The sequence below is a fragment of the Malaclemys terrapin genome, chromosome 1 (genome assembly GCF_027887155.1).
Source record: "Malaclemys terrapin pileata isolate rMalTer1 chromosome 1, rMalTer1.hap1, whole genome shotgun sequence".
In the NCBI taxonomy this organism is placed as follows: Eukaryota; Metazoa; Chordata; order Testudines; family Emydidae; genus Malaclemys; species Malaclemys terrapin.
The window spans coordinates 8,712,238-8,727,168 of NC_071505.1; the positions used below are offsets into that span (position 1 = coordinate 8,712,238).

Genomic DNA, 14,931 nt, shown 5'->3' on the forward strand with positions numbered 1-14,931 from the left:
GCCATTGCCCCCCCGTCCTGACCGGCATTCCCCTCTGCTAATTCATATAGGAATGCCAGTGCACCTCTGTACCGACCTGCACCACTTGCTGCCTCCACTCCGGCACTGATGCCCTGAACTGCAGCATCCCCTGCTCTGCTCTCAAGCCTCTCTTGAGCAGAGTTACAATTCCCAATTTAAACTCAGACCCGCGAAGATGAAAAGCCAGTGCCTTAACCCACTGCACCAAGGAGACTTGTATTTGAAGGCTACTTATATACACTATCCATATCCAGGTGTCTTACTTAAAATCTCCTCCCCTCAGTCTTCTGGCCACAAAGACCCAACCCAAGGGGTCCGCTGGGCAGGCTGGCTCTGGGGTAAGGTACGTGCAGAGCTTTCCTGGGTGTAGCGAAGTGGGGTCATTGGAGAAGAGTCTCCGCAGAGTGAGGTTTGGACAGGCCGTTGCTCCCAGTCTGTTTCCTTTTCCTTGTAACGCGTTTGCTCGCTGATGTGTGTTGACACAGCAAATACCCACGTTTGTACAAACATCCCAGCCGAGGATTCCTCGTGCAGGGGATGGGAAATGTGCTGAGCAGCTGTCGGGAGGCGACCCGCTGCCTGGCACGCTTTGCCTTTGCCAGCAACTCTGAAGGGTCCCATCAGGATCAGCTCACTTGGAATGTGTGGGGGGAGTGGACGCTGAGCCAGAGGAGTTAGGATGCAAAGCCCTCCTACACGGAGCCTTGGAAATCCGGGGCCAGCTGCAGAGGGGTGTAAGTTACACATCAGTAAATGTCTGCATGGGAACCTGAGTTATTGTAAGTTATGAGCTCATGTAAGCTACAGGAGCTAAATTACACACTGTGTAACTTACAGACTGAGGACTTAGCTTGTATGTCTGTCTGTCTGTTCGCCCTCTCCCCCTCCATTTGACACTCATCTGTATAAACCCCTCTCTGAATTTCCATGGTCGTTTGGGTTGGTTTAAAAATACTTAAACTCTGCATGTTAAGATCCTCATCCTAGGTGGATCTCCAGAGAAAAAAGTGACTTATTTTGCAAACGATGACGCGTATGAATCTCCCAAACCTCCATGCACAACAGAGCAGGGTAGGAGGTGAGCCACAAGAATGACGAACAAGCTGGAGCAATTGCCTTCTGAGGAGAGATGAAAAGAATACAGTGCGTCTTGTGTTGGGGTTGGCGATGCAGTGGACTGGAGACGAGTTAACTACAAGCATTCAGAGGGTGCAAACACCAAGGAGGGAGGGGAATTGTGGAGGGTGGTCCATGGGTGTAGAGCTAGAAGCAGTGGAGTGGGGATGTTCAAAGGGAGGCTGAAAATCAGAAAGAAATTGGCTAGTGGGGAGATATACTGAGGCCTCTGAAGGGAAAGGATGAGAGCTGAACTAATTTAAAAGTGTACTGGACAGAGCACTGGAGATTGTCGGTGACAACTCTGCATGAGATACAGAAGGCCAATCCTTATAGGCCACACAGCATCTAACCTCCTGCTTTTGTATTGATTGGGGCAGCAGAAGGTCATGGCGTGAAGAGCTTAGGCATGGTTAGAATCTGAGATCCTTCCGGGCTCCTCCAGTGATGATTCACAGGTGTTAGTGCACCTGTTGTTCTGCCCAGCAGCCCATCTCCCCAGGATTTCCATTCTGTCCAGCTCCCATTAGCTTCTCTAGGGCGCCAGCACAGAAAGTGTCCATGCTATGGGCAAGGAGCATGGGTCATGAGGCCCTATGGATAAGTGAAATGGTTTAGACAAATTAAAAACAGACCCCCCGCATCTCTGTTCAAAACTCAAACAGCCACAAGGTGATCGAGTAAGATGCCAGGGACTCAAGTGCCAACAAAATGCAGATGACACATCACTCTACCTATCCTTCACCATGTACAACCACATCACTGCTGCCAAGTTGGGTTGGACAGTTTCGGCTCATGGATGAAGACCAGCCGGCGGAAGCTGAACCCAAGCAAGACAGAGGTGATGCTGGTGGGCAGTGGGAAGCATTTTGAAGAGTTTGCAGCTATGGTGCATTCTCTGTTGGTTGACGTTTCACACCCACAATCGGTCAGTTCAATCTGAAGTTTGACATTCCTGGATTCCTCACTGATGCTAAGTTCTCACATAACGGCATCCATGAGTACTGCTTTCTACCATCTCTGGTTGGCTAGAAGACTCTAGCCCATCCTGCTAAACAGTGACCTGGCCTCAGTTATTCACCTCTCTGTAACCTCCCAATTGGACTTCCACAATGTGATATACCTGGGTAAGAAGCCATCAGCCCTTGGAAAACCCCAATGCTGCAACGCATTTCCTCAGCATCACAGGCTATCACAAACACATCACTCTTGTTGCCCGCTCCCTGTACTGACTTCCCATAGAATATTGAGTCAAGTTCAAGGTTTCAGTCCTTCTCTTCAAGATGTTCAATGGCTCGGGCCCAGGTATCTAAAAGAACTGAAGGCTCCAGGGTGAACACCATGGTCAACAACTTCACTCGTCTGACCCAATGGAACTGTACCATCAGGGCAAAGCTCGTCTGTGCAGGAGACAGAACTTTCTCAGGGGTTAGTCCAAGACTGTGGAGCAAACTCCCTCAGGAACTAAGGACCATCACAAACCTCCCCACCTTCTGCTCCGAATGCCAGGTGCATTTCTCTGATCTGTCTTCTGTAATAGAAACACACAACAGTGCAGCTATTATAACCGTAACCAAAACCTACTAAGACAAACTGCTCCGCTGCGCGCACAATTCTCCCCCTGGAGTGAGGCTTAGGAAGAGTGACCCACATGTGACAGACGATAGTCACGTCACTTATTGCAGGATGACTGGAAGGTTCTCAGATACTTCGGTGCTGAGGGTGGGAGACTAGAACGGAACTGCACCCTGATCAATCTCAGTCACCCACCCCCTTTGGAAAGGTTCGGTTCATCTTTCCCACCCACCCTTCAATTCCATGTGTCCCCGTCTGCCCTGCTTTTAGGGGGAGTTGAGGTGGAAGCACTTAGGAAGGACCTGATTCTGATCTAACGCTGGTGTCAGTCAGCAGTGATGACCCTGAGGTCAACTGACATGAACTGCTGTAAGATGGGTGTAAGTACAATGAAAGCTGGAGCCCAAGGGAAGGGGCTGTTCTTCCAGTGTTTACAGCTCACCTGTCACCAGACCGTGTGGGAAATTCTATATGGGTGCCTGTTCCCTCCGGCCATTCCAGACTCCTCCAGTGAACACTTCCTACATAGATTTCATTTTCAGAGCATGACGCAGACATTCACTAACCGAGCCTCACAAGACTCTTGGGAGAGGTGTAGGGAGGCACCACTATCTCCATTTTGCAGAGGGGGAAACCAAGGCGGAGAATGGAAAGTGACCTGCCCAAGGTATGGAGGGTGCAGGATCGGGATTGGACTTTGCTGTGCACTCAGGTCATTAAACCATGCGAGAGGGGTGGGCACCCATTTATTGTGTCTCTAGTCATGGCTTTTTACAAACACCAAGAGAGGCCTGGTGTCTGCCCCAAGGGGCATACGGATGGTTGTACAAGAGAGTCAGATTCATGGATGCTTGTCTAGATCTTCCAAAGTTCCTCTGTTGCTCGTCATTGTAAATCCTGCCTCAGCAATAACGGAACCACTTCAAAGGCAGGTGTGGTGCCCCAGCCGCCCTGGAGCTCCTTAGATCAAGGTGCTGGGGGCTCATTAAGGAGAAGCATAGCTAGGAGCTTTATTGATCATCTTGTACACTGCATGAGTATTCACACAGCGTTCAGTAAACTCCCAAAGTCCTGTCCCAGGTTGCCAGAGGCTCAGTGTAAAACCTGGGGAGGATTCTCTGGGAGCAGGTGGTTCTTTGGTTATTCCAAAGGCCTGGTCAGGGATAGAAAGTGGGCATAGCCCAAGAACTTCACAGCAAGCATGCCTTGCAGCAAAACAGTAAATTTCAGCGTGTTAATAGTCCCACAGTGGATTGCTTTCATATTTATGCTGCCACCCTGTGGCTGCTGTAAGTAACTGCATCCTCTTGTGCCGGTAACACTCTTAGCAAAGCTATTTGGCAAATTTGGGGTCAAAAATTTGTTTCCATAAAACTATGCCTTTTGTAAGGCAAAAATGTCCTCAAAACATCTTCCAGCTGGGGATTTTAATGCTAGCGAATGAATAAAGATGGCAGCAGGGTGGATGGCACTCTGTTTGCTGCCATCACCTGTTGGCACCATCTGGCAATGGGCCAATCAGAGAGGTGTAGCTCCCAACCTGGGAAAATGTTATATATTAAAAAAAAATCTCATTAAAACTCTCACGATCCTAGTCCACCCCCCTCTTGTATTTCATTTTCCATCCTTGCCAAGATACATGCGCACAGACTAATATTTCCTCCACTGTATTTCCTTTTCCCCGGCTGCCAAGAGATCTGTGTGCAAACACAAGTTTCTCCTTTTTCTAATCATCTGTCTCTTCCTCCTCCAAGGGAGTAAAACAAAACCGAGACAAAAAAAAGAGCCATGTTAATTTCGGCTCCATTCAGAAACACAAGGGGGTGGGAGGGAATCGGCCAAAGACAAAATTGGCAGAGAAATAAGTTTTCGTTTTACGCTTTGAGGATGGGAGCAAAAGCAGCCAGTTGCCCTAAAGGGAGGAACGTGTCCCTTTAAACTGCAAAGCCAAGACTTCAAAGATAGTCTGGAGTCCAGAAAAGAAAGGCTTAGTGGTGCCTTCCGCTGTCACTCCTGGACAGAACTATTAGTCCAGGGGGAATCACTGAAGCGTTGATGAGAGGAGCCAATCTGTTACAGCTAATGAGGTAGCTTGCTGCACAGCAGTTCTCTGGGCCCAGAAGGGTGCAGAGACGCCTTATTGCAAGACAAGGCAGGATGAAGTTGCTGCAAAGAGATGCTTCTGTCCTGGAGCAGCTGGTTGGGATCCGGTCCCCCTCTGCCTTGTTTGGCACTGAGGCCAGGCTAAGTCAGCCTGGGAGAACATTATGAGAATTAGGCATGGTGAAAAATTCCCCACATCTTGCCACCAAGGCTGGATTGCTCCCCATGGGCCATTATCCTCCAGTCCTCCGTCTAGTTCCTCTTTAAATATCCCTGGGAGAGCTGCAGGGCTCAGCCGGTGGTAAGGATCTTGATGCTCTCAATGTCCCAGGAGATTTTGATCTAGGGTTTTGCTTCACATGCACCTCTGGTCTCAAAGGATGGGGTTCTGTCAGTTCCTGGGGGTGACTATGAAGCTGATGGTTATCCTCACCGTTGGGCCTGAATTTTCCTCACTCTTTCGGACAGCTAGATTCTGTTTTTATTGACACTGGTGTGTCAATGTGGAGTAAACTGGTCCTGTGTATCTGAGCTCAAGATCCGATCCCTCATCTTCTCTGGGCATCTTGCACATTCCCCCAAGACGCCGCTTGGGGGAGGGATAGCTCAGTGGTTTGAGCATTGGCCTGCTAAACCCAGGGTTGTGAGCTCAATCCTTGAGGGGTCCACTTGGGGATCTGGGGCAAAATCAGTACTTGGTCCTGCTAGTGAAGGCAGGGGGCTAGACTTGATGACCTTTCAAGGTCCCTTCCAGTTCTAGGAGATGGGATATCTCCATTAATTATAGCTTCACAAGGCTTGCCCAAAGGAGTGCCAGGCCGACACAGCTTGCCTGCCTTTAATAAGGGACTGTACATTTCATTCAGGACCCCAGAAAGACACCATTTGGAGGTTGTTGGGGGGAAGGGAAGTGGGCTGCAGCTGGTCACCTGTTGCAACTGCGCCATCTGCTGCACAGAGAAGCATCAGCTAATAATAATGCCCCGGCCTGCTGTCCACTGCCAAGTGTCACTCAAAATACAAGTGGCCAAATATAATAGATTGCAGACGCAAACTCCCAATATTCCGTTCTCTTCCTGTACTGTGCCCATCACCACGGTATCTGAGCACCTGTAGCCACCTTCCTACCCTTCCCCTCCTACCACTCTCCTCCACCCAGCAAAGAAACCTGGGCTAAGCTTGGTCAGAATTGCCTATTAAACTAAAAGGGTGCCTTTCCCTTCCCTTTTGCTAGGGAGACCCGGAGACAGGAAGTATAAGCTCTGGTCAATTGCAAATATATCTTTCCTAGCACTGTATGAAATATCCTCTGGGGTAATTTAAAGATCTCATACGTGAGGTTATTGCATGTGGTTTCCATTTCTTCAAGTTGACCCAATTTTGCAAGAACAAAGTCAAACCCCCAGAAATGTCAAGTGTTTTCACTGCAAGGGAGGGGGTCAACTTTTGAGTGAAATTGGGCAAATGTGAACTCCGGGAATGGGCCCATTTTCAAGCAAAATCCTCAGCATTTTAGAGGTTTCAAACAGCTGTTTGGATGAAGATCAGTTTGTGCCTTGAAATGTGCTGGATTTTGCACATTTCTGTTTGGAAACGGAAATGTCACCCAAAAAAGCAAACCTTTGGGGATGCGGAAAGAACTCAAATATCGGGTGGTAAAATTTAGTGAGAAGATATTCTTTCTGTGGAAGTTTTAGGGCCTGACTCTCCTCTTGCAACGGTGTCAATCTGGAATAACTCTACTAGAGACAGTGCTGCTACCTTGGTGCAAATCTGAAGTAACTCCACTGAGGCCAGCTCTGTTATTCTCATGTAAAGTGGGTGTAACGCTGTGGAAGCCATGCCATACGATGGTGTCAGGAGTAACTCCGCCGAAGCTAGTGCTGTTAGCAATGGCAGCTGGTGGCTTTATTGGACAGGTGAGGCACATATCACAGTCTCACAAATTCCAATATACGTCCTCCTCCTTGCGGTCCTGGCCAGGGTCTCTGCTCCACCAGCTAGAACGATTGCAGCCTCCCACACATCTTGTGTAGAATCATAGAATGTCAGGGTTGAAAGGGACCTCAGGAGGTCATCTAGTCCAACCCCCTGCTCAAAGCAGGACCAATCCCCAACTATTTTTTTTTTGTTGCCCCAGATCCCTAAATAGCCCCCTCAAGGATTGAGCTCACACCCCTGCGTTTAGCAGGCCAATGCTCAAACCACCGAGCTATCCCTCCCACTGGCAGCTGAGCCGGTTACAGCTGAAGGAATCTCCTGGATGGTCTTGGGTCCCGCAGCTGTGCAGGAAGCCCGGTGCAGTGTCAGCGTTGGGAGGCAGCTCCCTGCAGCCCCGCTGTGAGAACCAGCCATAACTGCTGCAGTTCTGCCCCAGCCTCCCCATGCCCTGGTTACCACAGCAACGCCCTCATAAAGTGACTCCTGAGGGTAGTAAGTTGACGTGGTAACAAGGCAGCTTCCTAAGGCACTATTACCTACCCCATCATTTGTGCCTCACCCGCAGCACTACCGGTTCTGGCATCGCGTTCCGCTATGGAGACTGTGTGAGTAATGGGACAGATTTAAATCAGATCACAGGCGCGTCTTGTGGAGTCACATTACTTATTTAATGTAGACATGCTTAACTGTCCTTACAAATCTGTACATATACCAAAAGGGTAGTTTTGGGGGAATTCGCTTCTGAATTCTTTGATTAGGCTGGGCCTCACTTGCCTAGGCTGATAAGCTGCCACTGGCCATTAGCCCGATGTAAGCGAGGCTAGGTCTACACTACGGGGGGGAAATATCGACCTAAGATACGCAAGAAGTTAGGTCGACTTACCTCGCTGTGGTGGAGTTCCGGAGTCGACGGAAGAGCGATCGGGGTTCGATTTGATCGCATCTACACTAGACGCGATAAATCGATCCCCGATAGATCGATCGCTACCCGACGATACGGCGGGTAGTGAGGACGTGCCCTGAGAGAAGAATCCGCCCCCTCACATCCCCTGTCTCCCAGTTACTCTGTCCTCCATTGGGTCAGAGCATGGATGGGCCTTGCTGGAGCCCCTGGGGGAGGTGGGACTGGGGAGGAAGGGGCCTGAGGAGGTTTGCAGACTGCATTAGCTAGTGGTGTCAGAGGCTGGAGGAGTGGAGGATCCAATAAGCCACTGGCAGCTGACAGGAGAGCTGGTTACAGGTGAAGGAACCTCTTGGATGGTCTTGGACTTCCCCACCTCTCCCCGTCAGAGTCAGGGGTCAGCCAGGAGACCGACCCCTCCCACTCTGGAAGGGAGGTGTCACTTCTTGCCGTGACAGCAGTGCCCGTCGGGGGCACCAAGGGGAGCACCCCAGCCAGAGCCGTGGCGAGGGAGAGCCGTGTGAACCAAAGGGGTCGATACGAAAATCCACGGGGATGAAAGTGGCTGCAATTATGTGTCTCAACATTCTCCCTCCCAGGCAGCACTTGATAGGTATATCTGATCCCCCGGCCTTTTGTGTAGTGACTGGCACTTTTTGTATTGACGCTGAACTCCCGACCTTGCCTTGTCTCGCTCTGTGACCTTATGTCAAAACCACTTCGGATCGAGTTTCATTGACTGGGTTACCTCAGGTTCCCAAAGGAAAGTGATCGCTCTTCTCCCGTGAATGACATGCTCTTTCTCTCTCCCACCCTCCCCTGAGGCCCCGGGCTGGAATGGAACCAAGGCAGCCCAGAGAAGTGACTGCGTCCCATGCTCCACAGTTAACGCTGAGCCTGTCACATGCTCCATCTGTCCTTAAATGCTTTCGATCAGTGGTTTTCAAACTGGGGTACACATACCTCTAGGGGTACGCGAGCTCTCATCAGGGGGTACATGAGAAAAATCCTGTAATAGTGGACAATGCATTTTATTTAGTAAGACTTGGCAATCTAAACATCTGTATATTCTGACCCTATCTCAGCTGGGGGTACACGGTAGTCGACATTATTTGGAAAGGGGTACGCAGCCTAAAAAGTTTGAAAGCCACCGCTTTAGATCAGTGGTTCTCAAGCAGGGGTATGCGTTTCCCTGGGAGTATGCAGAAGTCTTCCCGGGCGTACATCAACTCATCTAGATATTTGCCTGGTTTTACAACAGGCTACATAAAATGCACTAGCGAAGTCAGTGCAAACCAAAAGTTCATACAGACTATGACTTGTTTGTACTGCTGTATATACTAGACACTGAAATGTAAGTACAATATTTATATTCCAATTGATTAATAATTTAATGGGAAAAATGAGAAAGTCGGCAATTTGTCAGCAATAGTGCGCTGGGACATTTTTGTATTTTTTATGTCTGGTTTTGTAAGCAAGTAGTTTTTAAGTGAGGTGAAACTTGGGGGTATGCAAGACAAAGCAGACTCCTGAAGGGGTACAGTTGCCTGGGAAGGTTGAGAACCACTGCTTGGATCATGGGGAAAGGTGCTGGATGGACGTCCCTGAAGACCTGAGGCCCAGAGAGCAGGGGTGTGGCAAAGCAAGCTTCCCCAGATTAGTGTGCCAATGCGCCTCGCTCCCTGATTGGGAAGGCCTCCCTGGGTCACGGGTGGGGGTGGAGGGGGAGGGTCCTGCCAATCGGGCTTCCAGCTGTGATTGTGGTTTCTGTGCCATAGATACCAGACCAATTAAGAAGCAGGCTGAGAACCAGATCCAGCTCATGACACACAGCTATAAGGCTGTAACTATATTTGGTCACCCTCAAGTTGAGGGCAGATTTGAACTAGCCAAAGGGAGTTAAAAGTCAAGCACCAACCCCCTGAACCCTTCAGACCCTTGGGATTCTTGATGGTCACTGTGGGAGGTGCTGCAAAGTTCCAGAGGCTGCTCCCCATGTGCCTCGAGTCTGCCCTCTCGTGCTCTTTGTTCTTAGAAAAGCGACATTGCCAGCTGGCTGGCTTGACTGCAAACTGGCGCCCCCCTAGGGGTGGGTTTCCCTTGCATGCAGAGGCAACATTGCAAGGTCAACTCTAGAAACAATTTGACTTTATATATGTATGTAGAAGTGCACAAGGGGACAGGGGAAATAGCTTGGATGTTCTGGCTCCTGGAGTTTCACTCCAGTTACGAGGTCAGATTCTTCGGTCTGATCAGCTGCATGGCCCGCTCTCGCTTGGATCGAACGCTGGAGTGTGCTGCATTGAGGTGGCTTGCAGCCTGATGGAGGGCTTGTGAGGGGCCCACCGGAGACGATGAAATGCCGTGCTTGGATTGAGTTCCTTGGCTGAGAGGAGACAATTCTTGTTAGATCTCGTCTGTGCTGTGTGATGACTATGCACCACGCAGATCCAGACAGCCCATGAGGACCCCAGAGAACATAGCCTTTCCTTAGACAGGCCTGCTGCTTCCATGGAATAACGGCCTGCACTACTTCAGGAGGAGAGGTTATTAAACCAGCGAAGTGGTCTTGAAACATATTGGAACTCCCAACCCTCCCTCTAGCTCCATCTTTGATGGGGTCAACACAGCCTCACTGATGACTCAATTACTGGCTCAGTCAAGCATCTGATTCACTGATCAGCTTCCCAGCCCCGGCCCTGTCTAAAGCTGTCCCTGGTCGGTTAGCCATCCTCCCTTTCCAGGAGTCTCCCTGCCTTCATCCTGGTGCAACATATTGTCACCACTCTCCACTTTAATTCCTCTCACTCTCTTATTTCTTCCTTAATGGTGTCTTGCACCTTGCCCTTCATGCTGGACGTATCTTTCAGGACCTTCCACAGAAGACCTGCTAATCCTTTAAGTGCATACATGGAGCCTGCTCCCTCTACAGAGCAAGGGCCTTCACTCCCATAATCTCTAATAGGTCTTCTGCATAAAGTTGGGAACATGTCTGTTTATGAGACGCTTGCCCCTGAACCTTCTAGCCAGAAGCTTTTGTTGCATTATTACAAAGTGGTTTTTTACACATATGAGGGTCTTTCACTTACTCCAGTGGTTGATTAATTTAATCTTCCATTTAATTGGATCAAAACCTCTAGAGTCAAATCCTTTATCTTAACAAATAATGCACATTCCAGCCTTTGTTTTGATTAATTTTGATCACAGTTAGACCAATGTTACTGGATAATTCAATCACTGGCTCAGAATATGCAATTAACAAGAGGGGACCAAAATTCTGAAGAATCTAGCAGAAATCTCTGTGCTAAGAGGGCAAGAAATTACTGCACGTTATTCTGATACTATTACTGGCCATAATTATTTGGTCTATATAGTTCCTTTTATCTGAGGCTCCGAAATACACATGGATTAGGCCTCCAACAGCCCTGTATGGTAGGTGACCAATGAACTGAGATTTGAGTTTATGGGTATATACCATTAATTTCCATTGCATGGCATCAAAACTGTTTGATATTGTGTCATAAGCTCTATCATGCTGACAGTTAATGGAGCTTCTCCTTTAGCTCAAGGGGCAGGGGCCTGTGGTATTGGATCAAGAGAGTCTGAGTTCTAGCCCCATTGTCTCCATGAAGTTTCAAGTGTCCCTAGTGTGCAGTAAAGTGGAATCCATGCAGTCCATAGGTGGTACAGCCCAGATTTGTGAGAGTATTCTTCCTCTTCACATTTTCTAAATGGGGAAACTGAGACACCATGAGTAACTCAGCAGCAGGCCCAGGATTAGAACCTGTCTCCTCTCAGTACCTTACTCCAACCATGAGGCAACCCTTGATGGTGAAGCACAGACTTGATTGGAAACAGGGGCTGTGTATGGATAGGGGGAGGGGGGAATCCAGTACAGAGAATTCATAATAGCAATTGCACCAAATATATTTGTTTAGTCTAAGAACATGAGCGAAGATGGAGTGAGTGCGGCCCCCCTTGTAGTCGCTTTGAGGGCCGTGTGTTGCTCTTGCCTCTCTGCTGGTGGCTGTGAAATGTCAGTAGTGCTGGTTCAGGGCCAGGCAGGGGAAGGAACTGATACATGTGTTAACACCCCTAGGGCTCCCTCTGCAAGCAAGGGAGATCAGACTGAGAGCTGCTTCCTGCTGGAAAGGGCGATTAGGCCAGGAGCTGCACATCTGCATGGGTGGGCACCTCAAATGAGAGCCCGTCAAACAAATGTTGAGGAAACTCTCTCAGGTTCACAATGAAATCTCTCAGGCACCTGGGTTTCTGTCCTGTGAAGGGCTGTCGAGGGCTTTGGGATCCTTGGATGAGAAGGGCTTTTGTAATACACAAAGTGCAGCGGAGGGCCCCTGTGACGCAGCCTAGCGCTGGCGTGGGATACCAGGACAATGGGCGCTCTGTACACCAGAGACGGGAGGTGTCAATGGGAGGAGCTGCAAAGGAGGGGTGGATAAGATCTTTTCTGAGGGGGTGGCAGAGCTGCAGATGCTGCTACGTGGTCACTTAATCCCTCCCCTTGGCAGAGTGACTGGAGCGAGGGGGCAATTTACAGCTCTGTTCCCCCCCCCCGCCCCTGAAAGAACACGTATACTCACTCTCCAGCACCACAGAGCCCTGTTCTTAGTCGGAACCCCAACTTATCCAGCTGGGCTTGGCTGGCAAAAGGGAGAAGAAGTGAGGGGTTGGCCAATGGAAAGGATTGATCCACTGGAGAGGAAGTCTCCTGTTGGGCTGGCTGATGGGAGAGGTGGCCCTCGCTGGGGATTGGCTGACGAGCGAGTTGGCTTTCGGCGGGCGATCGGGGAGAAAGGAGAGACACCTGTGGGGGATCAGTGTATGAGAGCTGAAGGGAGGGGAACAGACCTGCTTTACCATTTCAGCTTGGGATCAATTTCCTGGGCTGCTCACATGAAAGGGGAGAAAGGGCAAATGTGGAGCTTTGTCCCCAGACAGCACTTCCCTTTTATATGTGGCGATATTGGACGATAAGCTCTTTTTTTTTTGGCTGTAGATAAACATAGATGATGAAGGTTATAAAGGCTTCCAGGGATGGTTTTTATGTGATATTAACTTCTTAATAGGTCACCTTGGTGTTGAGGAGCCCAGGAGCGAAGAGACTGAAATTGAATTACACTAACCTTTGCAGAGCACAACGCTGGCAATGGGGCTGGTGGCTGGGCCCTAGAGAGATGGGGCATCTCATTGCATTGACCCTCCTAGCCTGAGCCACAGGGGAGGTGGCTGGCTGAGGGGTAAGGACTGTCTGATTACTTGGGAGCGCCTGTCTTTTGTGTCCCCCCTTTCTTAGTTCATTAAAGGTGTGTGTGTGGCTGGGGGATTGGGGCTGCTTTTCCCCACACAGGCTCCAGTTCCCAGGCCACTGCTCTGTATCCCTTAAGCGTAAATTCCCAGAGCACACAGGAAAGCCAAGCACGCTGTCCCATGTCCCTCTGATGCATCGTGACCTGCACCCTGTGTGTTCATCGGGCATTGGTGGCTGTGTTTTACACCCCGCCTGAATGGCTTCAGGCTGACCGCGAATTAGCCCCCAATGCCTGCCACAGGAGTTCTGAAAGGGGCCAAAGTCTGCTTGGAAAACATCCTACTTTGAAACACAGTTTAAGATCCCAAATGCTTAGTGCAGCAGAGGACTTAACATGGAGCTGTCACTTTGTAAAGGGTACCGAGCGTGTGCTTTTTACCTGCCAGGACCTGAATCTGAGGGGCAGTGTTTCTTCTGCAATACTTAATGTTGCCTGCCGCCTGCTGCTGCCCGGGTCTCTCTCTCTCTCTGTGTGTGTGTGTATGTGTGTGTGCAAACCCCAATGCAAATGTGTGCTCACTCAGCTTAGTTTGGGTGCACACAGTAGGGGTGTGTGTTCCTTCCTGCATCCCACTGTGTGTGTGATGTTCCTTTGCTCTAGTGTGGGGGTGTGTGTGCACATGCCTGGGTCACACTGATTGTGTGGATATGTCTATGTGCATCCCACTGGTTCCTGTGCCCCCGTGTCAGCGTGTGTTTGGGTGACTGTGCCCAGTATAATTGTGCATGTCCGGCTGCACCCCAACGTGTGTGTGTGTGTCTTTGTCAGGGCCTCAATGTGTGTGTGGGGGGCACCTGCACCCCAGTGTGTGCAGTACGTGTGTGCAGTATCTGCAGTTGCCAGAGGTCAGCCGACTTCCTTTCAGTGCAGAATGGTGGGCAGCTCCGAGCTCATGCAGTTTGATTTCCGTTGGTTTGTGTATCAGTCAAAGGGCCCTTTGTGATGCTGCTTGGCGCACCCCTGCGGGGCTTCCCAGCTCTTGGGGTCACTGCATTCCAGGCCTGGTGGGATGGATGATCTCATCTCCAGGAGGAATCTCTGGCTTCCAGCTCCATGAACAAGCGTTTATAAAGAAGGAGCTAGGCCGTGACCCTGAAGACCCCTGTCCTGTCCAGGAGGCGGCCCATGGAACAGGACAGCAGATAGCCCTCCCCATGGCAAGTACACCAAGCCAAAGCACCTCAGTGAGCTTGCTTGTCATGTTCTGATTGGCCAGCAGCAGCTTGGGACCACCCCTCCCCCCGCGATTCTTGTCTGTTTCCTGTTTTTTGGTGCTTGCAGTGACACCAGCTCAGGGAATGAATTTTGTGTGAATTTTCCAGCTACAAACAAATCTTGGGTGGGCCTTCTTGGGCTTTGGCTTCTGATTGTTGAGCTCTTGGTGTTGGTAATCTTGGTCCATCACCCTCTAGAGGCACCTACTGCGTACAGATGTGGTCTCCTCATCTCAAAAAAGATATACTGGCATTAGAAAAAGTTCAGAAAAGGGCAACAAAAATGATTAGGGGTTTGGAACGGGTCCCATATGAGGAGAGATTAAAGAGGCTAGGACTTTTCAGCTTGGAAGAGAGGAGACTAAGGGGGGATATGATAGAGGTATATAAAATCATGAGTGGTGTGGAGAAAGTGAATAGGGAAAAGTTATTTACTTGTTCCCATAATATAAGAACTAGGGGCCACCAAATGAAATTAATGGGCAGCAGGTTTAAAACAAATAAAAGGAAGTTCTTCACATAGCGCACAGTCAACCTGTGGAACTCCTTGCCTGAGGAGGTAGTGAAGGCTAGGACTGTAACAGGGTTTAAAAGAGAACTAGATAAATTCATGGAGGCTAAGTCCATTAATGGCTATTAGCCAGGATGGATAAGGAATGGTGTCCCTAGCCTCTGTTTGTCAGAGGGTGGAGATGGATGGCAGGAGAGAGATCACTTGATCATTACCTGT

At 49.7% G+C, this 14,931-nt stretch overlaps 1 protein-coding gene across 1 annotated transcript in view; it reads left to right on the forward strand.

Moving 5' to 3' along the window:
• Nucleotides 1-14,931, forward strand: part of PLXNA4 (plexin A4) — a 632,199-nt gene that overhangs the window by 278,766 nt on the left and 338,502 nt on the right. The gene's annotated exons all lie outside the window — the stretch shown is intronic.